Here is a 27553-nt window from a genome sequence, read left to right on the forward strand (position 1 = left end):
CAACACCCTATTCGTGCCAACGCAATCTGGCATTGAGAGGTGTTGCTGTGGCAGGAGTCTGGGTTACAAAAAGCAGGAGCAATTTTCACACGTCCTGCTTTGTAGAAAAAAAAGATCATTCCTGCCCTCATTTTTACAACCTCCTGCTGTTGTCCTCAATAATTTACATACTAGAGAACCACAGCTCCGTGTTCACCTTATATATCATTTCAGATATTATACCTTCATGAATGGAAATCAATTGAAGCTCATTTCGTATGGTCAAGAGACAACGCTTTACGGTACCTGTGGTGTTGCGAGGGTGTTCTCTGATGGGTAGATTCTGCGATTTTAGTCTTGTCGAGTGTATCTCCCGCAGGTTGCTGAGGATTGGAAGAATGTATGTAACTGAGGGTGTGTGGGTCTGTCTGAGCAACGGATGCACTCGGAGAGAGAGAGAGACTGAGAGAGAGAGAGAGAGAGAGAGAGAGAGAGAGAGAGAGAGAGAGAGAGAGAGAGAGAGAGTCTTTGCCTATCTGCTCCCTCCTCTTTTTGATGATAAACAGAGAACACGTGGCTTCAGCGGTAATGCAGCCCAATGAATGCCAGAACACAACGGGCGAAGGGAGAAATAGAACTGAAAGAGACGAAGGCAAAGTGTGGAGCTGAGGCGGAGGGAACGCAGTTTTTGAGTGAGTGTTGCCTGGTGACATATTTGCGTTCATCTCCTTACCAAAAGCACTGAACACCGCAGTTGCGAGTTGGCGGATGACGCTCCAACATTGAGAAATACCTTTTAAAGCATACCGTCAAAACTAAGAGAATGTTCTTTTAAAGGAGAGGCGCGATGTCGTGTTCGGCACATGCAATTCTGACTCGGTGTTACTGACTTGACTATCAGCTCGCAGACATACGCACACCCACACAGACTCACCAACGCGCAACAGCCTGCAGGCACGAGAGCCTTTTTTTGGTCCTGTTTGATGCAACCGTGAAAGGAGCTGACCGTGTTTCGGTAGCTGTCGTTAAATGATTGGAGAATGGAAAATCATTTATAGAACGACAGTATCGGTCATTTATGGGGGTTTCTATATTGCATTGTTCAGAATGCCATAATAGGATCCTGGCACTCTCGACGTTTTTACACAACCCTACGGACATCATATTTGCGTTGTTTGGATTTGGATTCTACTGACCTTTCTAAAAAAGCGCCCGTTGAAGATTAATTATATAAATACGTCTATTTGAATGACGAGTCGTTTGTGGAGCAACTCAGTGTGAAGGAGCATAGTGTTTACGCTCAGCTAAATTTATGACTCAAGTACTAATCACATCCACAGTAAATAGTCATGTGCAGACATTTTGGTATTTTATAATATGAGTAATAGCATTAACAGTTAACCTCACCGTATTTAAATTATTATCAGTCATGCTAATTCTGTGGATTGTCTAGTTTATTTTTATTATTTTTAATATTGCCGCCGCTATTGTTAAGACTATCCTACTATATCCATCTGAACATCTGAATGTGTGTGTGTGTGCGTGCGTGCATGTGTGTGTGTGTGTGTATATAGCTAGATAGATAGATAGATGTAGGAATTACAACACATTTTAACTGTGCTTCTCCCTTTTTAAGGGACCAAATATTATTGGACAACTAGCTATTCAACTGCTCCTTGGCCAGGTATGTGTCATTCTCATACTATTTTGATTTCAAGGAGCAGATAAAAGGACATTTAATTTCAAGTGTGGTATATTAACCCTTTCAGGGACAGCGGTTATGACAGTGGACAGCTTATCATGTTATCGGGTTAGAGCAGGGGTCGTGAACCTTTTTGACGAAGAGAGCCATATAAGCAAAATGTTTGGAAATGGATTTCAGTGAGAGCCATATATATACAGTAATCCCTCGTTTATCGCGGGGGTCACGTTCCAAAAAGGACCCATGATAATTGAAATCCGTGAAGTCGGATTTATCACCAAAAAAAAGCACAAAAATGTGAGGGACAAAATGTGTGCTGTATCACATTTGACAATAAAGTTTTACTTGGTACTTGCTTTATTTTTTACAGTTATCATACAATACCGAACTATGTATACAATGCAAAGGCGATTGCTCTAAGACTGCAAGGGAAGCTCAGCTTCCCCTAAAATGTCAAAAAGTAAGTGATCAAATATATGTGTGTACGTACAATTGTGTGGACATGTCATTGACTAAATATGCGCTACAACGCGCTCAAATTTTGTTCCGAATCAGCTTCTTATTACTGGTTACGATGCGCCTCTATTCTCATTCATATTCCCACAGCTTCACTGTGCTTTACACTGTGTGGATGCTGAGCGTCGACCGCGCGGACACTGGGCGTCTCGAGAGTTTAGTGTAGGTTGTCCCAATGCGTTGAAACGAGACGAGTCATTGGATAAATGCTGGACACTCAGCGTATCGGCTGGCCACGATGCTCAGCTTTTCTGCATGATGATTGGATGATCTCTCTGAGGCTGAATCTCACTTTTGAATGGCAGTGAAATGAGCCAATGATCTTATGGTGAAGGCATCCTTTTCCTTTTCATTTTTTGAAAAGGAAGGGAGAGTAGAATTCACGTATAAATAAACTGACACATTTTATGATTTAGTCCGAAATTGAGCTTCCCCTGCTTGACAGACCAGCATCCACCATTGACGCAATGAAACCAAATGTCACGTCCCGTGTTTGTTTTCTGTTGCCTCCTTATTCATTCCCGGTCCTTATTTTAACCAGCGTCTTCTGTTGTTTCGCCTAGACGGTTATTTTGTGCGGTTATTTTGTGTTTACCGGTATATTAAATCTCATTTTGTCTGACAAACATTTTTTCTGTGTCTGCTATTTCGGGGATCCACTTCCTTATTTTGTTGTGCACGAAGCAATTATTCTATCGCTTCGGGCACAACGTGACACCAAAGACCAAAAATTTGCAAAGGTAAATTTGGCAAACTGTACAGAGACGAGGTGTGGAGACTGTTCACGTTGATCAGTCCCTTAGCCAATCAGGATGCAGAAGGCAATTCACTGTTTTAAAAAAAGCATTTTAAAAAACTGCACAAAAAAATCAGTGAAACAGCGTAGCCGCAAAGCGTAACCGCATTATAGTGAGGGATTACTATAAATAAAAAATAAAAAATCATTTTCTCACCCCTTGGGTGGTGTCCGTCCCCACCCCATTCAGCTCGGGTCCTCTACCAGAGGCCAGGAAGCTTGAAGGTTCTGTGCAGTATCCTTGCTGTTCCCAGCAATGCGCTTTTCTGGACTGAGATGTCCGATATTGTTCCCGGGATCTGTTGCAACCACTCATCGAGTTTGGGGGTCACTGCCCCAAGTGCTCCGATCACCACAGGCACGACTGTCATCTTTGCTTTCCAGGCTCTCTCCAGCTCCTCTCTGAGCCCCTGGTCTTTCTCGAGGTTCTCATGTTCCTTCTTTCTGATGTTTCCATCACTTGGGACCGCTACATCCACTAAAACGGCTTTCCTCTGCCATTTATCTACGATCACGACATCCGGTTGGTTCGCCATTACCATCTTGTCAGTCTGTATCTGGAAGTCCAACAGGATCTTCACTCAGTCATTTTCCACCACATTTGGAGGTGTTTCCTATTTTGACCTTGGGATTTCCAGTCCATACTGCGCACAGATGTTTCGGTAGACTTTGCCAGCCACCTGGTTATTGTGTTCCATGTAGGCTTTCCCTGCCAGCATCTTACACCCTGCAGTGATGTGTTCGATCGTCTCAGGTGCCTCTTTGCACAACCTACACCTTGGGTCTTGTCTGGTGTGGTATATCTGGGCCTCAATGGCTCTGGTGCTCAGGGCCTGCTCCTGAGCAAGTTGAAATAAACAGAATCTGCCAATAAATGAAAGAAGAAGGGTTTTCTCCGGGTACTCCGGTTTCCTCCCACATTCCAAAAACATGCATGGCAGGTTAATAGAACACTCTACACTCAACAGTCTAAATTGTCCCTTGGTGTGAGTGTGAGCGCGCATGGTTTGTGTGTCTTTGTGTGCCCTGCCATTGGCTGGCAACCAGTTCAGGGTGGACCCCGCCTACTGCCCGAAGACAGCTTTGATGCTCCTTGTGAGGATAAGCAGATTAAAAATTGGATGGGTGGATGGATGTCCCAACTTCATTGTAACTGGGATTTCCATCCATCCATCCATCCTCTACCGCTTATCCGGGGCCGGGTCGCGGGGGCAACAGCTTTAGCAGGGAAGCCCAGACTTCCCTCTCCCTAGCTACTTCTTCCAGCTCTCCCCGGGGGATCCCGAGTCGTTCCCAGGCCAGCTGGGTGACATAGTCTCTCCAGCGTGTCCTGGGTCTTCCACGGGGTCTCCTTCCGGTGGGACATGACCGGAACACCTCACTGGGGAGGCGTTCAGGAGGCATCCGAATCAGATGCCCAAGCCACCTCATCTGGCTCCTCTCGATGTGGAGGAGGAGCGGCTCGACTCTGAGCCCCTCCCGGACGACCGAGCTTCTCACCCTATCTCTAAGGGAGAGCCCGGACACCCTGCGGAGAAAACTCATTTGGGCCGCTTGTAACCGGGATCTCGTTCTTTCGGTCACGACCCATAGCTCGTGACCATAGATGAGGGTTGGAACGTAGATCGACCGGTAAATTGAGCGCTTCACCCTTTGGCTCAGCTCCTTCTTCACCACGACAGACTGATACAATGTCTGCATCACAGCAGACGCTGCACCGATCCGCCTGTCGATCTCCCGCTCTCTCCTGCCCCCACTTGTGAACAAGACCCCAAGATACTTGAACTCCTCCACTTGGGGCAAGATCTCCTCCCCGACCCGGAGGGGGCACTCCACCCTTTTCCAACTGAGGACCATGGTTTCATATTTGGAGGTGCTAATCTTCATCCCAACCGCTTCACACTCGGCTGCGAAACGCTCCAGTGAGAGTTGGAGAGCCCTGTTTGAAGGAGCCAACAGCACCACATCATCTGCAAAAAGCAGGGATGCAATACTGAGGCCCCCTCAACGCTTCGGCTGCGCCTAGAAATTCTGTCCATAAAGGTTATGAACAGAATCGGCGACAAAGGGCAGCCTTGGCGGAGTCCTACCCCCACTCCAACTTACTGCCGGCAATGCGAACCAAACTCTGACATCGGTGGTATAGTGACCGAACAGCCCGTATCAGGGGGTTCGGTACCCCATACCCTCGAAGCATCCCCCACAGAACTCCCCGAGGGACACGGTCAAACGCCTTCTCCAAGTCCACAAAACACATGTAGACTGGTTTGGCGAATTCCCACATACCCTCGAGGACCCTGCTAAGGGTGTAGAGCTGGTCCACTGTTCCACGGCCGGGACGAAAAACCACACTGCTCCTCCTCAACCTGAGGCTCGACCTCCTGACGGACCCTCCTCTCCAGCACCCCTGAATAGACCTTACCAGGGAGGCTGAGGAGTGTGATCCCTCTGTATTTGGAACACACCCTCCGGTCCCCCTTTTTAAAAAGAGGGACTACCACCCCGGTCTGCCAATCCAGAGGCACTCTCCCTGTTGACCACGCGATGTTGCAGAGGCGTGTTAACCAGGACAGCCCCACAACATCCAGAGCCTTGCGGAACTCTGGGCGGATCTCATCCACCCCTGGGGCCTTGCCACCGAGGAGCTTTTTAACCACATCGGTGACTTCAGCCACAGAGATAGGAGAGCCCACATCAGAGTCCCCAGGCTCTGCTTTCTCCAAGGAAGACGTGTTGGTGGAGTTGAGGAGGTCTTCGAAGTACTCTGCCCACCGGTTCACAACGTCCCGAGTCGAAGTCAGCAGCGCCCATCCCCACTGTACACGGTGTTAGTGGTGCACTGCTTTCCCCTCCTGAGACGTCGGATGGTGGACCAGAATTTCCTCGAAGCCGTCCGGAAGTCGGCTTCCATGGTCTCACCAAACTCTTCCCACGCTCGGGTTTTTGCCTCGGCGACCACCGAAGCTGCGTTCCGCTTGGCCAGTCGATACCCGTCAGCTGCCTCTGGGGTCCTACAGGCCATAAAGGCTCGATAGGACTCCTTCTTCAGCTTGACGGCACCCCTTACTGCTGGTGTCCACCAGCGAGTATGGGGGTTGCCGCCACGACAGGCACCAACCACCTTACGGTCACAACTCATATTGGCCGCCTCAACAATAGAGGCATGGAACACTCGGGCTCAATGTCCCCCGCCTCCCCCGGAACATGGGAAAAGCTCTGTCGCAGGTGGGAGTTGAAACTCCTTCTGACAGGGGATTCCGCCAGACGCTCCCAACAAACACTCACAATACGTTTGGGTCTGCCAGGACGTACCGGCATCTTCCCCCACCACCGGAGCCTACTCACCACCAGGTGGTGAAAAGTTGACAGCTCAGCTCCTGGTGCCAAGTGCACATATGGACACCCTTATGCTTGAACAAGGTGTTCGTTATGGACAATCCGTGGCGAGCACAGAAGTCCAATAACAAAACACCACTCGAGTTCTGATCGGGGGGGCCGTTCCTCCCAATCACGCCCCTCCAGGTATCACTGTCATTGCCCACGTGAGCATTGAAGTCCCCCAGCAGAACAAGGGAGTCCCCAGCAGGAGTACTCTCCAGCACACCCTCCAAGGACTCCAAAAAGCGTGGGTATGCTGAGCTGCTGTTTGGTGCATATGCACAAACAACAGGCAGGACCCGTCCACCCACCCGAAGGCGGAGGGAGGCAACCCTCTCGTCGACCGGTGTGAACCCCAATGTACAGGCACTGAGCCGGGGGGCAATAAGTATGCCCACACCTGCTCTGCGCCTCTCACCGTGAGCAACTCCAGAGTGGAAGTGAATCCAACCCCTCTCGAGAGAACTGGTACCAGAACCCAGGCTGTGTGTGGAGGCAAGTCCGACTATATCCAGTCGGAAATTCTCTGCATCACACACCAGCTCGGGCTCCTTCCCTGCCAGAGAGGTGAGATTCCATGTCCCAAGAGCTAGCTTCTGCAGCCGAGGATCGGACCGCCAGGTTCCCCGCCTTTGGCTGCCGCCCAGCTCACATTGCACCCGACCCCTTTGGCCCTTCTCATGGGTGGTGAGCCCATGGGAAGGGGGACCCACGTTGCCTCTTCGGGCTGTGCCCGGCCGGGCCCCATGGGTGGAGGCCCGGCCACCAGGCGCTTGCCAACGAGCCCCACCTCCAGGCCTGGCTCCAGAGGGGGGCCCCGGTGACCCGCGTCCGGGCAAGGGAAACCTTGGTCCATATATTTTATTCATCATCAGGGGTGTTTGAGCCGTGCTTTGTCTGGCCCCTCACCTAGAACCTGTTTGCCATGGGTGACCCTACCAGGGGCATATAGCCCCAGACAACTTAGCTCCTAGGATCATTGGGACACACAAACTCCTCCACCACGGTAAGGTGACGACTCACGGAGAGGCGTAACTGGGATTTGTGAAATTGAATTTGAAGTCACGCAGTATTTTCTCTCTGTGTAAAGGCTTTTGGTGAACGCTGAGAGTCAATCAGGGAACCACAGGGTGTGGACCACTCTACAGCAAAAGGCAATAGTAAATTGGCAGCCAAAAACTCAATCCCCCCCAATCTCTCAGTGTGTCCATCAAAATTCATGTGCACTCCAAAAGCGATCACCAGCAAACAATTAAAATGGTTCGGGCATAAATTTACACATACCGTATTTTCACGACTATAAGGCGCCATTAAAAGTCTTAAATTTTCTCCAAAATGGACAGGACGCCTTTTGGTGCGGAGCGTCCTTTGTATGCGCTGAGTTCCAAAATCTGACTGACAGCCGACACGCTGTTTATATAGAGAAAAGGCGGAAGTGACTGTGGCCAGGCATGCGGGAAAGAAGTCGGCCAATCAGGGAAGGGTGGGCGTGTATATATACATATATGGAGAGGGAGAGAGAGAGAGAGAGAGAGAGAGAAGGCAGACGTGAGAGAGGACAGGCATGCTGGGGAGCAGTCCGTCAATGGGTGAAGGGTGGGCGTGTAAGTGGATGCTAAAGGGACGGCGCAAGCAGGCACCAACACATGTATAGAGTGTGGCAATGTGCATTGTTGCAAAACAACGCCGGTTTTGGTTTCTAAGAACCCCTGAAAATAAATTCGACAAAGAGACACGCCTACGAAGCTCAGTTCAAACTTAAAGCCACCGGTTATGCTTTTGGCATGCGTGCCCATCTCACAGCAGCGGTGAAAAACCAAGTCAAGAAAATGAACTCTGAGCTTGCCGTTATTCCCGGAGGCTTGACTAAAGAACTCCAACCGCTGGACATTGGCATCAACCGGGCGTTCAAAGTAAAGTTGCGAACGGCATGGGAACAATGGATGATCGGTGGCAAACACAACTTTACAGAGAGTGAGAGGCAGCGCTGGGCGAGTTACGCCACAATACGCAACGAGAGGGAACGCAGCGTTTTTGATGGATTACGGTACTTGCACAATTGTTCAATTCTTTCTACACACACACGCGCTGCCACCATGTTTCGCTCTCTTCTTTACTTTCAAATGTGGGAAAGCTTCACACGAGAGAAATGTTGACTTTGCTGTTGCTGCTCCTTCTTTCCGCTCGGCAATGCGTAGCAACTCACACTAGCATGTGATGCGTTCAATGACAACTGGAATGTGCAGTCCTCTGCTTCTGATACAGAGGATGAGGACTTTGATGGATTTCTGGGTGACACCCAAACTCAGTTCTGCTTTTCGTTGCCTTTGATTTTTAGCTTGTATCTGTATGTCTTGGCATGCTACCGTATGCTTCAAGCTAACGTGTTAGCGTGCGCGCATGCATGCCGTATGTTTAAGCTGGCGTATGTTTGACCACTGTAAAACTGTGCCCATTGGTACAGTGCGGTCGGTCTATGTGTAAAATACAGAAATGTCACCCATTAATGAGACTGCGCCCAACCGTACGGTGCGTAGAATAGTCGTGAAAATACGGTACATTAATTGATCCATAGTGAGTCTCTGCTACAAATGACAATTTATCTCTTCAGTCACATTCACGAGATGAGATCCACCTGAAAGAAACTGACAGCAGTTTTTTCATTTTTTCCAAGTGTTGTCTATCCATCTGTTGTCGCAACTAAATTTCTGAATTTTCTTCCATTGTATGCTAATTGGATCATGACAAAGATGCTGAGGAGGTCTCTAATGTAATAATCAAAGGTGTTGTTTATTGTTTTACAGTGGTACCTTGTAGATAGAGGGTGCGAGGATGCCACCCTACTGCTCAGCCGAGTCACATTGCAAGGGACTGTTTGGAGTCACTTTGGGCACACTCTGGTACACTCTGGACTGGTTGCCAACCAATCAGCTCAAAATGTGGCCACACAAGATTTCCAGACACAGATTAAATCAGAATCAGAATAATCTTTATTGGCCAAGTGTGTAGAACACACAAGGAATTTGTCTCCGGAATAACACGCTGCATTAGTATCATCGTAAACAAGGACATGACAAGTAGGTATGGAAGGACATTTCGTAATGTAAGTGAACCGTAGAGCAGTGGTACCACACAGTGACAACTGTGCGACAATGTGCAAAGCATCAAGCAGAGCCAAAGTGATCAGCGGTACAATACAATACGATGACAGTTTGTACAGTTGGTGCAGAAAATCATTGAACCATTTTATAGTGACCAGTAGCAGTATTTGTTGTACAAGAAGAGTGACTACGTCAGTGACTGTTTAGGGAGTTAATGGCTGGAGGGAAGAAGCTATTTAAGTGTTTGCTGGGTTTGGTGCGCATAGATCTGTAGCGCCTGCCTGAGGGGAGTAGCTGGAAAAGGTGGTGGGCAGGGTGCGGGGGATCCAGGAGTATTTTCCGTGCCCTTGTCTTGATTCTTGCAGTGTGCAAGTCCTCAAGAGTGGGTAGGGTGGTGTCAATGATTTTTTCCCACCGTCCTAACTGTCCGTTGAAGTCACACAGCTCCACTTTGTCGGGCCCCGCAGCTTTCTTAATCTTCTGCTGCTTGAAGAGCCGTCTCACGTCCTGTTCGTGGATCTGTAGTGGAGAAAAAGTGGATGGGGGTAGATAGAGTAGTTTCTGATAGGGTGGGTGTGTGTGGGAAATGGGGGGTCCTTTTCAAATTGGCAGAAAAACATGTTTAGTTCATCAGCAAGACCTTTATTGTTCACTGTTTGGGGGGATGGCATTCTTTGGTTTGTGATTGCTTTCAGGCCATTCCATACAGATGCAGAGTCGTTAGCAGAGAACTGTTTTTTCGGCCTCTCTGCATAGCTTCTCTTAGCGATGTTAATTTCCTTTGTCAATTGGTTTCGGGCGTGTTTGTACAGTGCCCGATCTCCACTTCTAAATGCGACCTCTTTCTCTTTCCTGAGTTGCCTGAGTTTGGGAGTCAGCCGTGGCTTGTTATTGTTGAAGGAGCGGAAGGACTTCGTTGGTACACACATGTCCTCACAAAATCTGATGTATAATGTTACGGTGTCTGTGTATTTATCCAGTGTGCCCGTTGAAGTTTCAAAGACGCCCCAATCAGTGCAGTCCAAGCATTTTTGTAGAGCAAGCTTTGCTTCATCTGTCCATTTTTTCACAGTCTTAACAACCGGTTTAACACATTTGAATTTCTGTCTGTGTGTAGGTATTAAGTGGATTAATTTGTGGTCAGAAAGACCCAATGCTGCACGGGTGATCGATCGGTATGAATTTTTGATTGTTGTATAGCAGTGGTCTAGAACAGTGGTCCTCAACTAGAAATGCTGTCGGTTTCTTTTTTTTTTTTTTTATAAGACCAAGGTCCGGTCCCATGCACGGTGGTCATGGGGAGCAGGGCTATATGCCATTTTGTATGGTCAAGCCAAGCCTATACAAATCAACACTCCTCACAACCAACCGATAATGGGGTGCATGAAAATAACAATTATTCACTTTGCCAGTACACAGCAAATAATGAGAGGTATTGTGTTGAGGCAGACGAACTCTTTTATTTTGTTAAGTTGTGCCTGCTTAATAATAGAAATAGCCCTTTTAGGGAAATAAGACATTTTTTACTTTAACTTTGTTAAACAGTAGTTGTCTTTTTTCCCTTAATTTAACAAAAGCAAAGAAAATACTAATTTTACCAAAATAAATACTAAAAATGAAAACAAAAATATTGTTTTCATTTGTACAATTCCCCTTTTCACATCCCCTCTGAAATCATTGAAAAATATATCAGAAGAGGAGTTATGAACCATTTTAAATACTGACAAGGGAGCACAGGAATGTACAGTGCTGTTCTTCCACTAAAGGTGAATGCAATGTCTGAGGCATGTAAATATTATTTGAGGACACCATTGGGATGTTCATTTAACATGTTGCGGTGTTCTGCTGTTAAACAGCTGCAAAGATCCCCGGGTAGACGGGAGCAAAACTGCACACAATCGAAACGTCCCGCGATTTGTCTTGTCTAATTAGGGCCATTCACACGGCACACATGTGCTCCGGCACTGCACCCATATATTTTATTGCGATACATTTTGCACCGCAGCAAATTGTGTGGCGCATTCACACGTACAAAGCCGCTGAGCGGGGCAGCCCCGACACAGTGTCGGGGCTGCCCCACTTGCGTTCACACGGCACTTTCTGCAGCGGAGCAAAACGACAGAAAACAAACGAGCTGTCGTGTTGGTTCTTTTTAAAACGTACTGTATATACACAACTCAAGCGACTACTGGACCGGCACGTCCTTCCCCTTCTCGGTTTCCGTGCCTTCTGCTCGAGAGTGACCGCTCAAGAAAACGTAAATGAACGATGACTTCAATGACACTCAGAAAAGCAAACACTAATGCGCCAAACAGAAAATCAAGAGAGGAAATCACAAAATATATTCTATGGGGTGCGGGGGGTTGTGAACAAACAACAAAGGAACAAACAACTCCGAGACAGTCCAGTCTCCTACAAAAGGAAAGATGTTACTAGCCAAGTCTTGTGTCGTTATGAATCAACACATTACGGAAGTCCGACAGAGCACGAAAGCAACGCATTCTCGCCATATGTACTCTTCACAAGCATTTGCTCTGGAGCAAATTTCACCCAGTTGCGTTCACACGTACAAATTTACACCGGTGCTGCTTCGCAAACGAGCATTTGCTGCGGAGCAAATTTGGTCCGGTATAAGCTCTTTTCCGGGGCTACGCCGGAGCTAATTTGCACGTGTGAGACGCTCTACTGGGGCAACCCCGGCGCAGCACCGGACCAAATCTTGCCATGTGAACGGCCCTAATGTCTGTGTGTGGCTCTCCTGTGCTGAAACTGTGAGCACACTGTGGCGTCGCGCATGCGTCTGTTTCCTGACACAATCATCCATTTTGAATGCGTGACGCTGATGTATGGGCACACCTTAAGTTCAGAGGAGCCAATCAGCGCATCGTTATCGCTGACATGCCCCCGTCTCCAGTTTGTCAAACATTATACACAAACAGAGTCGCGCTGCTGCGTCCTCTGCAATACATCTGTTCGTGCACGCAAATAATACAACGGATAATTTTAACAAGTGATCGCGGTAATGCGCAGATTATAGTCCAAAAATAGAAAATGTATAACATAAAAATCACTTTATAATTTATTATTTTATACAATTTGCCGAGGGTCCGGACAGAGGAGGTCGGCGGTCTGGTCGTGGATCGCGGTCCGCCAGTTGAGGAGGAGGGGTCTAGAATGTTGCCTTCTCTGGTAAAACAGTCGATGTGCTGCTTATATCTGGGAAATTCACGGTTAAGATTATATTTAAACTATTAAAATCGCCCAAAAAGATCAGGGGCGACTCTGGGTATTTTAGTTCGAGTTTGATTACTTGTTCAGCTAGCTTTGTATCGCCGTGTTAGCGTTAGCTTGTGGCGCAATATAAACACGACTAGTAAAAAGGAGGTGAACTCACGTGGCGAGTAGAATGGCTTGCAGTTTAAAGACAGCGACTCCAGGTCCAGGCTGCAGTGTGCGTCAAGCTTCGTGACATCAGTGCACCATTCTTCGTTTATATAGAAGCAAATCCCACCACCTTTCGATTTCCTTGATAGCTCCGTGTCGCGTTCGGCTCAGAGAAGGCGGAAGCCGGGTAGATGTTGCGCGGAATCCGGGTGGCGGTCACCTAGCCAGATTTCAGTGAAGCAGAGTGCAGCAGAACATGCAAAGGTTTTGTTGGTCTTTGGGAGGAGAAGAAGTTCATCCATCTTGTTTGGTAGAGATCGTAGATTAGCAAGATGGATCGATGGGAGCGGGGTTCTAAATCCACGGTGCCGGAGCTTGACGAGCACGCCGTATCGCTTCCCCCTCCTGCGGCGGCGTTTCCATGCTCCGTACAGCGCAGCCGCTCCGCTCGCAATTAGCTCCGAAAAACCTTGTGGATTTTCGTGTCCTGGTGAAAAAAGACTGAGCGTAGACTCCCCAATGCTAAGCAACTTTTCCCTCGTGTAAGTAAGCCGCTCATGGTCGCCAAAAAGGCGAAAATGACAAAAACAGGGCTAATACTAGGGAGCGTGTAACCAAGGCTGCCATACTTCTCACCGCCTGATGAAGAAATGGTCATGTAAAATACGCCAGAGATGATAGTTCTGTCTCATAAATTCAAAGCTAATATTTTGGAGACTTTTATTTTCAGATGAGGATTCATGGATAACCTTCTTTTTCATTGTTTGTAATTTGTACAGCCACAACAACAATAATCAAGCCAAAGCCATGTGCACAAAGCTATTTGAAAAATTTTAAACACCATCCATCCATCTATTTTCTGAATCGCTTTATCCTCACTAGGGTGGCGGGGGCTGCTGGAACCTATCCCAGCTCTCTTTGGGAAGTAGGCAAGGGACACCCTGAACCGGTTACCAGCCAATCGCAGGGCACACAGAGACGAACAACCATCCGTGCTCACAGTCACAGTCAAACCAACAAAACTGACAAAAACAGGGATAATACTTTGGAGCGTGTAACCGAGGCTGCCATACCTGATGACAATTTATATAAAAATAAAAAACAAGAAAACTTGAAAATGACAACATACAAAGAAAGAATTATCTCTGGCTGTAATTGTGCTTACCTCTCCCATGGAGGTCATTTTTCGACAGTAATTTTTCAAAATTTCTAAATACTGTATTTTCACGACTATAAGGCGCCATTAAAAGTCTTAAATTTTCTCCAAAATGGACAGGATGCCTTATGGTGCGAAGCGTCTTTTGTATGCGCTGAGTTCCAAAATCTGACTGACAGCCGACACGCTGTTTATATAGAGAAAAGGCGGAAGTGACTGTGGCCAGGCATGCGGGAAAGAAGTCGGCCAATCAGGGAAGGGTGGGCGTGTATATATACATATATGGAGAGAGAGAGAGAGAGAGAGAGAGAGAGAGAGAGAGAGAGAGAGAGAGAGAGAGAGAGAGAGAGAGAGAGAGAAGGCAGACGTGAGAGAGGACAGGCATGCTGGGGAGCAGTCCGCCAATGGGTGAAGGGTGGCCGTGTAAGTGGACGCTAAAGGGATCGCCGCAAGCAGGTACCAACACATGTATAGAGTGTGGCAATGTGCATTGTTGCAAACCCCCAGAACCCTCGAAAATAAATGCGACAAAGAGAGACGCCTACGAAGCTCAGTTCAAACTTAAAGCCACCGGTTATGCTTTTGGCATGCGTGCCCATCTCACAGCAGCTGTGAAAAACCAAGTCAAGCAAATGAACTCTGAACTTGCCGTTATTCCCGGAGGCTTGACTAAAGAACTCCAACCGCTGGACATCGGCATCAACCGGGGTTCAAAGTAAAGTTGCGAACGGCATGGGAACAATGGATGATCGATGGCAAACACAACTTTACAAAGAGTGAGAGGCAGCGCTGGGCGAGTTACGCCACAATTTGCAAATGGATTGTGGCTGCTTGGACGAACGTGTCTGCTTGCACTGCTGTTCGAGTTTTTGGCAAAGCCGGCATCATTTCTGTGGAGCTGCATGGCAATTAGAGTGACTCTGACAACGAGAGGGAACGCGGCGTTTTTGATGGATTACGGTACTTGCACAATTGTTCAATTCTTTCTACACACACACGCACTGCCACCATGTTTCGCTCTGTTCTTTACTTTCAAATGTGGGAAAGCTTCACACGAGAGAAATGTTGACTTTGCTGTTCCTGTTCCTTCTTTCCGCTCGGCAATGCATAGCAACTCACACTTTAGCATGTGATGCGTTCAATGACAACTGGGATGTGCATTCCTCTGCTTCTGATACAGAGGATGAGGACTTTGATGGATTTCTGGGTGATGATTGATCGAAAAACGTGAGAACATTGTACGATGGCTAAATAAAATACACCCGAACTCAGTTCTGCTTTTCGTTGCCTTTTGGTTTTTAGCTTGTATCTGTATGTCTTGGCATGCTACCGTATGCTTCAAGCGAACGTGTTAGCGTGCGCGCATGCATGCCGTATGTTTAAACTGCCGTATGTTTTACCACTGTAAAACTGCGCCCATTAATACAGTGCGGTATGTCTATGTGTAAAATACAGAAATGTCACCCATTAATGAGACTGCGCCCAACCGTACGGTGCGTCGAATAGTCGTGAAAATATGGTAACTGAAATGTTTAACTTTCACGTATCTTTGTTTTCTTATCAAACAAAATCACAGGTGTCTGCAGTTGGTAGGGTCAGCAGCATTTCATATAAAGTTAAACATAAAATGGAGAGTTCCCTGAAGTTAACACAATTGATCCCTTATCACAGGGGTGGCCAACCAGTCAGAGACGAAGAGCCAATTCTTTCACTGAGTTACTGCAAAGAGGCACATTGTAACCTTCCTCGCACACGTATTTCCTCCTCCCACCCCTTGTCGACTTGGGACCAGTTTGCTGGCTCCCGGTCGATTCTGATTGACGTATTGGGCACCCTGACTAGCTTAGCACTTAGCGCCGTTGTTTGAGCATGAGCAGTGATGCAGTCATCTGATTGGTTGCCCTCTATGTCAATCAAGTAACAGGATTGATGATAGGCTGACTAGCTTAGTGCCGTTGTTTGCACATAAGCGATGATGCAGTCATGTGATTGGTTGCCCTCTATGTCAATCAAGTAACGGGATTGAAGATAGGCTGACGGATTATGTTCTGTGAAGTTGACGCCTTGTTTGAATGTCTTATCACATCAAAATTTTTAAAAAGACCAATGTTGATGTTGCCAAAATGCCAAATATCGGCACAGACAATCAGCTGATAATCGGGTATCTCAATACATGAAATCACCACAATATGTTCATATCAATTATGCAACAGCAACTCTCTGGACTCAAACTACTTGACCAAATTCAATATCAACCTTCCCAGATCGCCCAACCACTCATTGATGCATATTTCTGATGCTTTCTAAATCTCTGCGCACGCACGAATGCAGTATGAACGTAACACAATGAAAATACTGTATATCGGCTGAAATTAAAACCTGGGCCAAACACAACTTACCACTCTGTGGCATGACTGGCCTCAAAATCCAATTTGATCGACTGTCTTCAAAGCACACTGTGTGCAGTAATGTCTCAGGAACTCACAGTGAGCCTGAACACAGACCGATAGACTGGTTGTTAACAGCTGTTGTTATTATTATCACTCATCCAAATGTTACGTTGTAAACTACAGTAGTGTTCGTGTGTGGAGTATAAGCACACTGTACACTGCAATTACAAAATGTTGAAAAAAAAGAATTTCAATTTTCCATTGGTAACCAGACAACATGTATGGACAAAAAACAGTTAAAAAAATATGCTGTCAGATTTTGTGGGTTATTTCCAAGGAAAATCTGGACTCGTGTATTTTGTTTATGTGACCAGGCATCAGTATTATGCAACCGATTGACTGATGGGACAGAGGGAACAATGACAATTGACATTGTGTCAATAAATGTGTGAGTGGTGGTGAGAATCAAGCATCAAGCACTCACACTACTGTTGAACTTGACAGTGTACACTGCGTTCCACATAATTCTGCCCATGTTTTTTTTATTGACTTTTCTAAATCCAGTCGTCAATTTGATATACAATGAATACTACACAACAATTATGCATAAAATGTATTCGCTTCTATAGATCAGTTTCATGTGATGTATCCATACATTAAGTCAGGCTGCGCACGTATCTTGGAGGCAGAAAACACACGACAAGCGTGAGTCGTAATACTCTCATGCCATGGATTGTCAGATTGGAAAGAACACACACACAGATCTAGTCTTTTAATGGAATTCCTGCTGGTAAACACCCCTTTCAGAAAAACCGGCAAATGTTATGATTACAAGCTTGATGACGTGAAAATATGACTAAGGAGACAATTGAGAATGCTCATCTTTGCAAACAACAGTGACATCATTAAGATGTCAAAGAAGATCAAACATTGAAACTCATCTATAATGATCAGTTGATGGAATGAAAATCCAATGGTGACAACAGTAGTTTTCATCCATCTATGCATTTTCTGATCCGCATCTCCTAACAAGGGTCGTGGGCCGTGTTGGAGCCTATCCCAGCTGTCTTCGGGCAGCATGCAGGGGACACCCTGAACTGGTTGCCAGCCAATCGCAGGGCACGCATAGACGAACAACCATTCGCATTCACACTCACACCTAGGGACAATTTAGAGTGTTCCATTAACCTGTCACTAATGTTTTTGGAATGTGGGAGGAAACCTGGAGTACCTGGAGAAAATCCGCGCAGGCACTGGGAGCACAGGCAAACTCCGCACAGCAAGGCCGTAACCCGAATCGAACCCTGCACCTCTGCACCGTGAGGCCAACGTGTTAACCAGTCGCCCACCAAGCCGCGCAACCATATTTTTAATTACTGAAAATGCAGTGCCCCAAATAACCGTGACTGGTACATTATTTGCAAAATTGTACTAGACAAACAGGAAATGTAAAAATCACAGTCCCGAAGTGACATATTTACATTGCGTCGACTGATAATTATGAGATGTTATGATTGATTAATTGGCAGTTATTTATAATTTACAGTAACATTTTCAGATAGTATTTTTTACAAATAAGATTTCCTGATTCACTACAATGAATATGCGATTCAGGATGGTCAAGTAAGTCACAGCTGAAAGGGATACTTGATTCGGGCTGAACATTGGCACTTATAGAATTCGCCCCCCAAAGAGGTTGTAGACAAGGCTGTCCACTCTCGCCATTGTTGTTTGTATTGGCCATTGAGCCACCGGCAATTGCAGTGCGCTCTCACCCTCATCTTGCGATGATAACTGTCAGCGCTTACGGAACACCAGACTATTACGCTATTTGCACTATTTGCTGACGATATTCTTGCTCTGATCAATGTTAAACGACTCCTTCGACTTGTATCGAGTAGAAATTACTTCACTTGGTAATATTTTGGATGACCAAATTCTTCTCACTTAACACTGATGACAGGATGAACCCAATCCCAGAGGCATTAAAATTTGATGATGTCATGCATTTAGATGATATAATAATAATAATAATAATAATAATGCTCTTGCGACGCGGGGGCCCAGTCTCATTCGGCTGGGTTGTCGCAGTGCGTAGAGCCGATCAGCTTCGCCAGGGTCCGCCAATGACCACGGTCATGGGCCAGGTCCGCTGCATCCTCCAGGGTAAGGCCCTGGTGTTTGAGATCTTCTCTGATGACATCAAGCCATCTGGTGTGAGGTCTGCCGCGTGGCCTTTTCCAGCCGGCTGTCGCTGGATCAAATGAGAAGATGGCACGAGTTGGGTGTTCCGGGGGTAATCGGAGATGACCAAGCCAACGGATGCGCCTCTGAGCGGCCAGTCGGGATGCAGGGGGCTGAAGGGTATGTTTTCGGAGGTCTGAGTTGGAAACTTGGAGGTTCCAGCTGATGTTCAAGATGGTTCTTAGTGACCTGCTGTCAAAGCCGTCGATCCTCTTGGCCTGGGTCTTGTTTAATGGCCAGGATTCTGCACCATACAGGAGGATGGGAAGAACTGCTGTGTTATAAATGCGTATCTTGGTCTTTTGGGACACTGAGTGGTGGCGCCAGAGGGGCCGCCACAGTGACTGCATTGCCGCGGCCGCGAGGGCGCGTCTGCGGTCAATCTCTGGCTTGAGATCGCCGCTGCTGGTAATAGTGGAGCCCAGGTAGATGATGGAGTTGACAAATTGCACTTCGTCTGTGCCAAAGATCAGGGGGGAGGGGTTGGGTCCGTCACCGATATACATAAGTTTGGTTTTCTGCCAGCTTACTTGGAGGCCCAGCTTTGCTGCTTCTGTTTGGTATATGGAGAGGGCACTGCTGAGGTGTTGGAGGGAGTTGCTGAACAGGGTGGTGTCATCAGCGTATTCAAGGTCGGTCAGGTGGAAGTTGCCGAGCGACACGCCTGAGACTTGCTCCCGGACTCGGATCATAAGGTGGTCAATGACACAGTTAAATAGATCAGGAGCGGCCACGCAGCCCTGTCTGACCCCGCTGTTAATGGGGAACCACTCTGAATCCTTCCCATTCACACGAACACAGCTCTCTGAGTTGTTGTAGAGTCGCTGGAACAATGTGGTTATTTTGGGTGGCACTCCAAGGTATTTCAGAATGTTCCAAAGGGAGAGGTGGTCGACTGTATCAAAGGCAGCTTTGAGATCTATGAAGGCTATAAAAAGATGTTGGTCCTTCCGAAACTCTCTAACCTTCTCAACAATGAGTCGAACTGCTGAGATGTGATCTATGGTGGACCGGTTGGGCATGAAGCCAGCTTGTTGGGGGCAGCGATGGCTTCGAATGGCGGGAAGGGCGCGGGTGAGAAGGATCCGGGTGAACAGTTTTGCGGGTATGGAGAGCAGTGAGATGCCTCTGTAGTTGTTGTAGAGTTGCTTGTCGCCTTTCCGCTTCCAGAATGGCAGGATGATGCCTCGGATCCAGTCTGTGGGGGGCTGTTCTGCCACCCACACATGGTTAATGATGTGGGTGAGCCACTGGGCCATGGAGTCACCACCTTCTTTGAGCAGCTCTGTGGTGATGGCACAGATTCCAGGGGCCTTGTGATTTTTTAGTGATTTTATTGCTGCTCTGACCTCGTCGATTGTGACTGGGTCAGTTTTGCAGTTGGGGTTGGGGGTGGTAGAGTTGGCAGCAGTGACAAGACGGAGGTCAGTGGGAACTGGAGGGTGATGAAGGAGGTTGCTGAAGTGCTCTTTCCAGAGTTCAAGGCAGTCTATTTCAGTGGTGATGCGATTTCCACTGGCATCCTTCATGAGGGCGGTCTTGATGTGTGGTCCGATGCGGCCTTGGCGCAGCATTTGAAAGACCTAGATGATATAAAACTACAAATTTTGCCAGGTCTTAATCAGGTTGTTGAAGCAATAAGTATAATTTCATAGTGATAGAAATGAAAGACTCCATTGCTAGATGGATACCATGAACAATATGGGAATTGGGAAAATTAATATGATTGCAATTCATGTACAGTACGAGCTAAATTACTTCATGTATTCCAAAATGTTCCACTTCCACCTCCTCTTGTTTTTTTTATACAATTTAGGAAGCTGTTGATACAGTTTATATGTAGAAATGGACGACCTAGACTTTGATTATCCTTATTATATCTTGTCACGTCCCGGGCTTTCTGCCCGCCGCTTGCACACCTGTCACCAATTTGGGGTTGATTGCTCAGCCTTTATTTGGACGCTCTGGCAGTCTACTCACTGCCGGAGTATTCCACGCCGTGCCAAAATTCTCTCGCCCAATTCCTACTTGTATTATTCATTGCCTCTTAGCCTTGTGGCTGTTATTGCGCGTCGTTGTTCCTCTTGTGAGTGAAATTTATATCATTGTCTAATCAGACACTCCTTGCTATTTTTTTCCGCAAGCGTTTTCTGTTGTTCTCTTTATTTTATCCCTGGTCCTTATTTTGACCAGCGCTTTTTGTTATTCTCCCTGTCGGGTAATTTTGTGTTCGTATTAAAGATTCCTTTTGTTCTCTGACAAAACCTCTTTCTGTGTCTGCTATTTTGGGGATCCACTTTCAGTTATTTTGTTGTGCACGAAGCAATAATTCCATCGCTTCGGGCACAACGTGACAGAATACTCCGGCCACCATGGATCCCGCAGACATAGAAAAGATTTTGTCCGCTCTGTCCCGACAAGAGCAACAGATGAGTCCGCAGGGCCAAGCCCTTACGGAACTCCGCGGCGCAGTTTCCATGCTGGCTCATCGGTTAGATGAGTTCGAACCCCGTTTGGTACGGGTGGAGGAACGGAGAACACCTCCCCCCGGGGTTCATTCAACCACCCCTGAGGCACCCACATCATCCCCCACAATGATGAAGGAGCCGTCGCCTCCCCCCCCCCCCCCCCGTTACGGGGGTGAGCACGGGCAGTGTGCGCACTTTCTCCACCAGTGCTCACTCATATTCGACCAACAACCGTCCGTCTACGCTAATGACGCCGCGAAGGTGGCATATGTTATGAGCTTGTTGACAGGTCCAGCGGCGTCATGGGCTATGGCGACGAGTGACGCGAAGCCGAGTCTCCGGTCTTCGTTCCATGACTTCGTAACGGCGTTTCGCCGGGTGTTCCACTATCCCGTGCAGGGCAGAGAGGCGGAGGGCCGGTTACTTGCACTCCACCAGGGGAGTCGATCGGTGGCGGACTACTCTATCGAGTTCCGGATATTGGCCGCCCAGAGTGGCTACGGAGTCCGAGCGCTGTGTGGGCTGTTTCGTCACGGATTAAACCCCCAGCTCAAGGATGAACTGGCGACCCGCGACCACAGTTCCGACCTGGAGGAGTTGATCGATCTCTCCCTACTATTGGACAACCGCCTGAGGGAGAGAGACCGGGAACGTGGAGGTGATCGGTTCCCGTCCCGCCATGCCGCGTACCGCGGTGATTACCATGAGGCGCTTCGAGCAGCAGGACCCGAAGATAACCCTCGACCCCGGGATGTGGTCACCGCGGAGGAACCGATGCAGCTGGGTGGCGAAAACTCTGGATCGGAAGGGGGAAGGCGCAGATTCAACGATCGGGCTCGGTCTGACAGCGACCGACAAGGACCTCATGCTGCTCCCAGCCTTCCGGAACCTCAGCCACCTTTATTCCCCGAGTACTGTGAGTCACGACCCCACGCGGAGCCTCCCGAGCCTCGGCGAATCGACTCCCAGCCGGGGCACCCCAGGAGACTGGAACTCGAAGGGGAGATATATGGGGGGTCCCGGTCGCGACAGGTATATGTGGGGTATATGATAGACTCGGGGGCCGATGATTGTTTCATTGATACCGGTCTCGCCTCTGACTTAGGTTGTTTTATCGAGGAGTTGGCCGAGAAGAAGCGGGTTCATGACATCGATGGGCGCCTCCTGGCGGTTGTGACACAAAGAACAGAACCACTTAAACTCCAAGTATCCGGTAACCATGTCGAGCATAGACGGTTTTATTTAATGCGGTCTCGAGCCGCTCCGGTTATACTCGGTTTGCCCTGGCTCAAGACTCACAACCCCGTCATTTCCTGGGAGCGCCCGGCTATAGAGAGTTGGAGCCGGTACTGTTACGAGCGTTGTTTACGATCAGCCGTAGGGGAGCGCGAACGTGCCGGTAACGACTCCCCAGAAACTATCTGCCTTGACGGAGTGCCAAACTGCTATCATGACCTATGACAAGTATTCAGCAAGGATCACGCATGCTCGTTGCCCCCGCACCACCCATACGACTGTGTCATAGACCTGCAGGTGGGAACTCCGTTGCCGAATTCACTGCTTTATCAGGTGTCTCAACCAGAATGAGCGGCACTAATGGAGTATATAAATAGCTCGCTCACTGCAGGTCTAATTACACCATCGCGACCACCGTTCGGGGCGGGATTCTTTTTTGTGGAAAAGAAGGACAAGTCGCTACGACCGTGCGTCGATTATCGTGGATTGAATGACATCACGATAAAAAATAAGTATCCGTTGCCGTTGTTGGACTCCGCCTTTGCTCCGTTGCAATCAGCCACTATATTTTCTAAGTTAGATCTACGCAGTGCTTACCATTTGGTCCGCATTCGTGAAGGAGATGAATGGAAGACTGCTTTTAAGACTCCGCTGGGTCATTTCGAGTATTTGGTTATGCCTTTCGGTCTGACTAATGCTCCCGCTGTATTCCAAAGTTTGATCAATGACGTGTTAAGGGATATGCTGAACATCTTCTGTTTTGTCTATCTTGACGATATTTTAATTTTCTCCCATTCGTTGCAAGAACATAAGCAACACGTCAGACTGGTCTTACAGCGTTTGTTGGAGAATAGGCTCTTCGTCAAGGCAGAGAAATGCAAATTTCATGTACCCGTCATCTCTTTTCTGGGTTTTATTATTGAGCAGGGCAAGCTGAGGGCAGACCCCAACAAAACGCAGGCGGTGACGAACTGGCCTACTCCAACCGGAAGGAGTTACAGCGTTTTTTGGGGTTTGCCAATTTCTATAGGCGATTCATTCGCGGCTACAGCCAAAAGGCACTCCCGTAGACCCGACTGACTTCCACTAAAGTCCCATTCAAATGGGACTCGGCTGCGGACACGGCGTTCGCAAGCTTAAAATCAGCATTCACTAATCCTCCAGTGTTGCAACATCCTAACCCTGACTTTCCGTTCGTCATAGAAGTGGACGCCTCGGATTCAGGGGTGTGGGCGGTGTTGTCCCAGCGTTCCCCGGTCGATCAGAAGCTGCACCCCTGTGCCTTTTTCTCTCATCGACTCAGTGCAGCCGAGTCGAACTATGACGTGGGCAATCGCGAACTGTTGGCTGTGGTCGCCGCCTTGCAAGAATGGCGCCACTGGCTTGAGGGGGCGAAGGAGCCATTCACTGTCTACACAGACCACAAAAACCTGGAATATCTCCGCTCCGCCAAAAGACTCAACTCCCGTCAGGCCAGGTGGGCCCTATTATTGACCCGGTTCAACTTCGTCCTCACATACTCTCCAGGGTCCAAGAACACCAAGCCCGACGCCCTTTCCCGTCTCCACGACCCCGCAGAAAGGGACCGGACGCCGGAGACCATTCTCCCAGCCCAGTGCATCGTGGGGGCGCTGAGATGGGAGATCGAGCAGCGGATACAAGAAGCTCAGGATGGTATCCGGGTCCCAGCGGGATGTCCCGCGGGGAAGCTGTTTTGTGCCCCCAGTTTGCACTGGGGGCACGGGTCCAAGGTGGCTTGTCACCCTGGGGTGAACCGGACTGTGCATCTCATCACCCAGCGGTTCTGGTGGCTGGAGCTCCGGAGGGATGTGGTGGACTACATCAACGCCTGCTCCTTCTGCGCCTGCGGAAAGACCTTGCGTCGGCCTCCGGCGGGATTGCTCCAGCCTCTTCCCATTCCTCCACGACCCTGGTCACACATCGCCCTGGACTTTGTCACGGGCCTTCCTCCATCCCGTGGGCGGTCCGTCGTTCTCACTATCGTGGACCGGTTCTCTTAGGCCGCTCATTTTGTTCCTCTGTCCAAGTTGCCGTCTGCTTTGGAGACCGCCGACCTTCTCGTCAAGCACGTTTTCCGTCTCCATGGCATCCCGGTGGACATAGTCTCGGACCGGGGGACCCAGTTCGTGTCCCTCGTTTGGAAGCGGTTCTGCCGGTCCCTCGGGGCTACGGCCAGTCTGACCTCGGGATATCACCCCCAGTCCAACGGACAGGCCGAATGTGCCAACCAAGATCTGGGGGCGGCCCTCCGCTGTGTGTGCCTCCACCGTCCCTCCTCCTGGGCCGACCACTTACCTTGGGTGGAGTATGCGCACAACACCCTCGTCTTGTCAGCCACCGGTAGGTCCCCCTTCATGTCGGCCTACGGGTACCAACCACCGCTGTTCCCGTCCCAGGAATCCTCACACCTCATCATTGAGATGTGGCCGGCAGACACGGTGCACAGGGAGCACAGGCAAGTCTTTCCTTGCTTTATTCTGTTCCTGACATGCACTCCTTCTCCTACTGTCTTTGCCTTCAGCTCTAAATTCCTTTCTTACCCTCACACTTTTGGGGCTTCAACTCAGGAGACTGGAGAATTTAAGGTGATATGAATACTGCCACAGGAAATTATTTTGGTTTAATCCTGTATAGTATTTGCTTGAAGATTAAACCAGCAGGGATGGGGAAAAAAAGAATCAACTTTCGTGATGAGGATGATCATCATCATCATCATCTCCAGTGTACATTGGATCAAAATAATCACTGAACCAATCTAATTGTGATTCGAGTTGACAGTTCATAGTTATTTCTTATTTACGTGAATATTTTGGTTAGACGAGCCACAGAAGAAGAACCTGTAATATTTAACGTACGGTTGGGGTCAGAAGTAGGCCTAAAGCGATATAGGTATGTACAGTGATAGACACATGACCAGTATCAATCGAAAATCTGTTCGACCGAATGTTTGATTGAAAAAATCATGATGATATACACCTTTCTTGAACAGCGAGGCATTCAGGCACAAACTAGTGTTTGATTTGTGTCACAATTGCAATCACTTACAGGAGAAATTTTGAACATAAAAGCATGTTTTGAGGGCACAAGATGCATTCTTCTGAGTATAATCCACCAAGTACTGTAGACTTGAAGAAGACCCACGAACTTATGTGGTTCGAATACGCACAAATGCATGTGCCATTCCGTATGCACGTCAAATGAAAGTGTGTCTTAACAAATGCTTTAAAATAAATGCCCAGTTACCTCAGTGCAACATTTGCAATAAGGTCATACTTTGCAAACTCACATGATTAAACACCCCTTGATGAAGACATGGTGTCCAACTGTGTGTGTGTGGTTTTACATTTTACATCAAGTCCCACCAAATATTTAGCACTGCAACATTAAAATGCTGTTGCGCAAAAACAACACAGAGGTTTTATTCCTAAAAAAACAAATTGTAATGAATGCAAAACATGGTAACATTATGCAGTTTAAAAATGAAAAATTACCATATTTAATAATTAAAATATTTTTTAGGGTTGGAACAAAAAACTATTTGAATCGGAAAATCAGTTTTGATGTAAAAGATGAATGTACTGATTCGAACAGAAACAAATGGTTCCATTTTAAAATAAATTATATCAAGATATGACGGTAATCGATTGGTTAGCACATCCGCCTCACGGTATAGAGATCATGGCTTTGACAGATGACCCGGATCTGTGTGGAATTTGCATGTTCGAACTATGCCTGCATGGGTTTTCTCCCAAATTCCAAATATTAATGGTAGGTGAATTGCACACTCCATAATGTTCCTAAGTACGATTTGTGCATGTGAATGGTTGTTTGTCTTTCTCTTCCCTGCAGCTGGCTGGCAACCAGTTCAGGGTATAATCGAACATGGCACACCCACAACCCATGTGAGGCAAAGCGGCTGGGATAATGGATGGGCATAATCACTCTTATGTATTTCAAAGTCAAACACATTTTGGGGATATCAGCCTGTTATCAAGCAGTTCGAAGCAACACTGCCCTTTTGCAAATGGAGGAAACAGCAGGTGGTCATGTGAGGCAATTTGAGGTATAACCCCAATAAATGAATGGCTCTGCGGGTGGTAGTCATTCCAGACTATTTCCCTGTCCGCATCCTTTCTAGCTTTTTCCAATTATGCTCATGCCCTCATCACTTGAGATTGCATGAAGATGTATTCGCAAACCACTGAAGTTTCTCATGTTGTGAAGCTCAGCTAAGATATTGCATCAATGTGCGCTGTGGCAAGAAGGTTTAATGTGTCTCTCGGCACAGTAATATCAAAAGCTTGGAGAAGATGCTAGTGCAACAGGAGAGCGGCCGTAGGAGAACAGGACAACTATCTGCGCCTTCGTTTGAAATTCCCAAATTTATTGAATGGATTTTGTTTGTCAATCCCAATCAAGGCTGCAGCAATCCATGTTTATTGTGCATCTTTTCTATTTTTTCCTTCCACTTAACCTTGCTCTAATGTGTTTGAACACTGAACTCTGAGAACAGCCAAGTTCTTGAGCAAACACTTTTTCTGGTTTGCTGTTCACATGGACCTTGTCAATAATGGGCTTTCTGGTGTGACTTGTTGATTTTTGATGTTTCAGTTACTTTGTCAATTGCCGTGGTACTTTTGGTATGTCACTTTCATTCTGTCATATCGGCCCAATGTCTCACAGTACAAAAGATCAAGTTACTCAGTGGGATGTCAGCACATCAACTTTTCTTCTGCTCTCTTTCTTGTCTTCTGCATCCAGCCCTGTTCCCTGTAGTTATTTTGTGTTTTGGTGAATAAAGCCCTGTACTTTTCAACTTCCGTGTCATGTCTACTTCTGGGTCCTAATTCTGCTCCTCACGTGACAGTACGTGACCCAGTGATTAGCGCGTTGACCTCACAGTGCAAAGGTCGGGGGTTCTATCCCGACTGCGGCCTTCCTGTGTGGAGTTTGCATGTTCCCCCCGGACCTGCGTGGGTTTCCTCCTGGTACTCCGGTTTCCTCCCACATTCCAAAAACATGCATGGTCGGCGGATTGAACACTCTAGATCAGTGGTCACCAACATGGTGCCCGCGGGCACCAGGTAGCCCGTGAAGACCACTTGAGTAGCCCGCCAGTGCCTGGACATTGTGATTTGCTAGTAGAAATTATGATTTAAAAATGCAAACATTGGCAGTACTG

At 47.7% G+C, this 27553-nt stretch overlaps 2 protein-coding genes across 4 annotated transcripts in view; one reads left to right on the plus strand and one right to left on the minus strand.

Moving 5' to 3' along the window:
- ndrg4 (NDRG family member 4) overlaps window positions 1-428 on the minus strand; it is a 70018-nt gene extending 69590 nt beyond the window's left edge. For all 3 annotated transcript variants that reach the window (XM_052060934.1, XM_052060935.1, XM_052060933.1), the window contains exon 1: window positions 286-428. The gene's annotated coding sequence lies outside the window, so the exon portion shown is untranslated. The remainder of the gene's footprint in view (window positions 1-285) is intronic.
- Window positions 429-542: 114 nt separating this feature from the next.
- The window catches only part of LOC127597354 (PSME3-interacting protein-like), a 46595-nt gene continuing 19584 nt past the window's right edge, over window positions 543-27553 (plus strand). Inside the window, exons 1-2 of the mRNA XM_052060343.1 lie at window positions 543-671; window positions 1616-1663. The gene's annotated coding sequence lies outside the window, so the exon portion shown is untranslated. The remainder of the gene's footprint in view (window positions 672-1615; window positions 1664-27553) is intronic.

Source organism: Hippocampus zosterae, chromosome 3, assembly GCF_025434085.1.
Source record: "Hippocampus zosterae strain Florida chromosome 3, ASM2543408v3, whole genome shotgun sequence".
Classification (NCBI taxonomy): domain Eukaryota; kingdom Metazoa; phylum Chordata; class Actinopteri; order Syngnathiformes; family Syngnathidae; genus Hippocampus; species Hippocampus zosterae.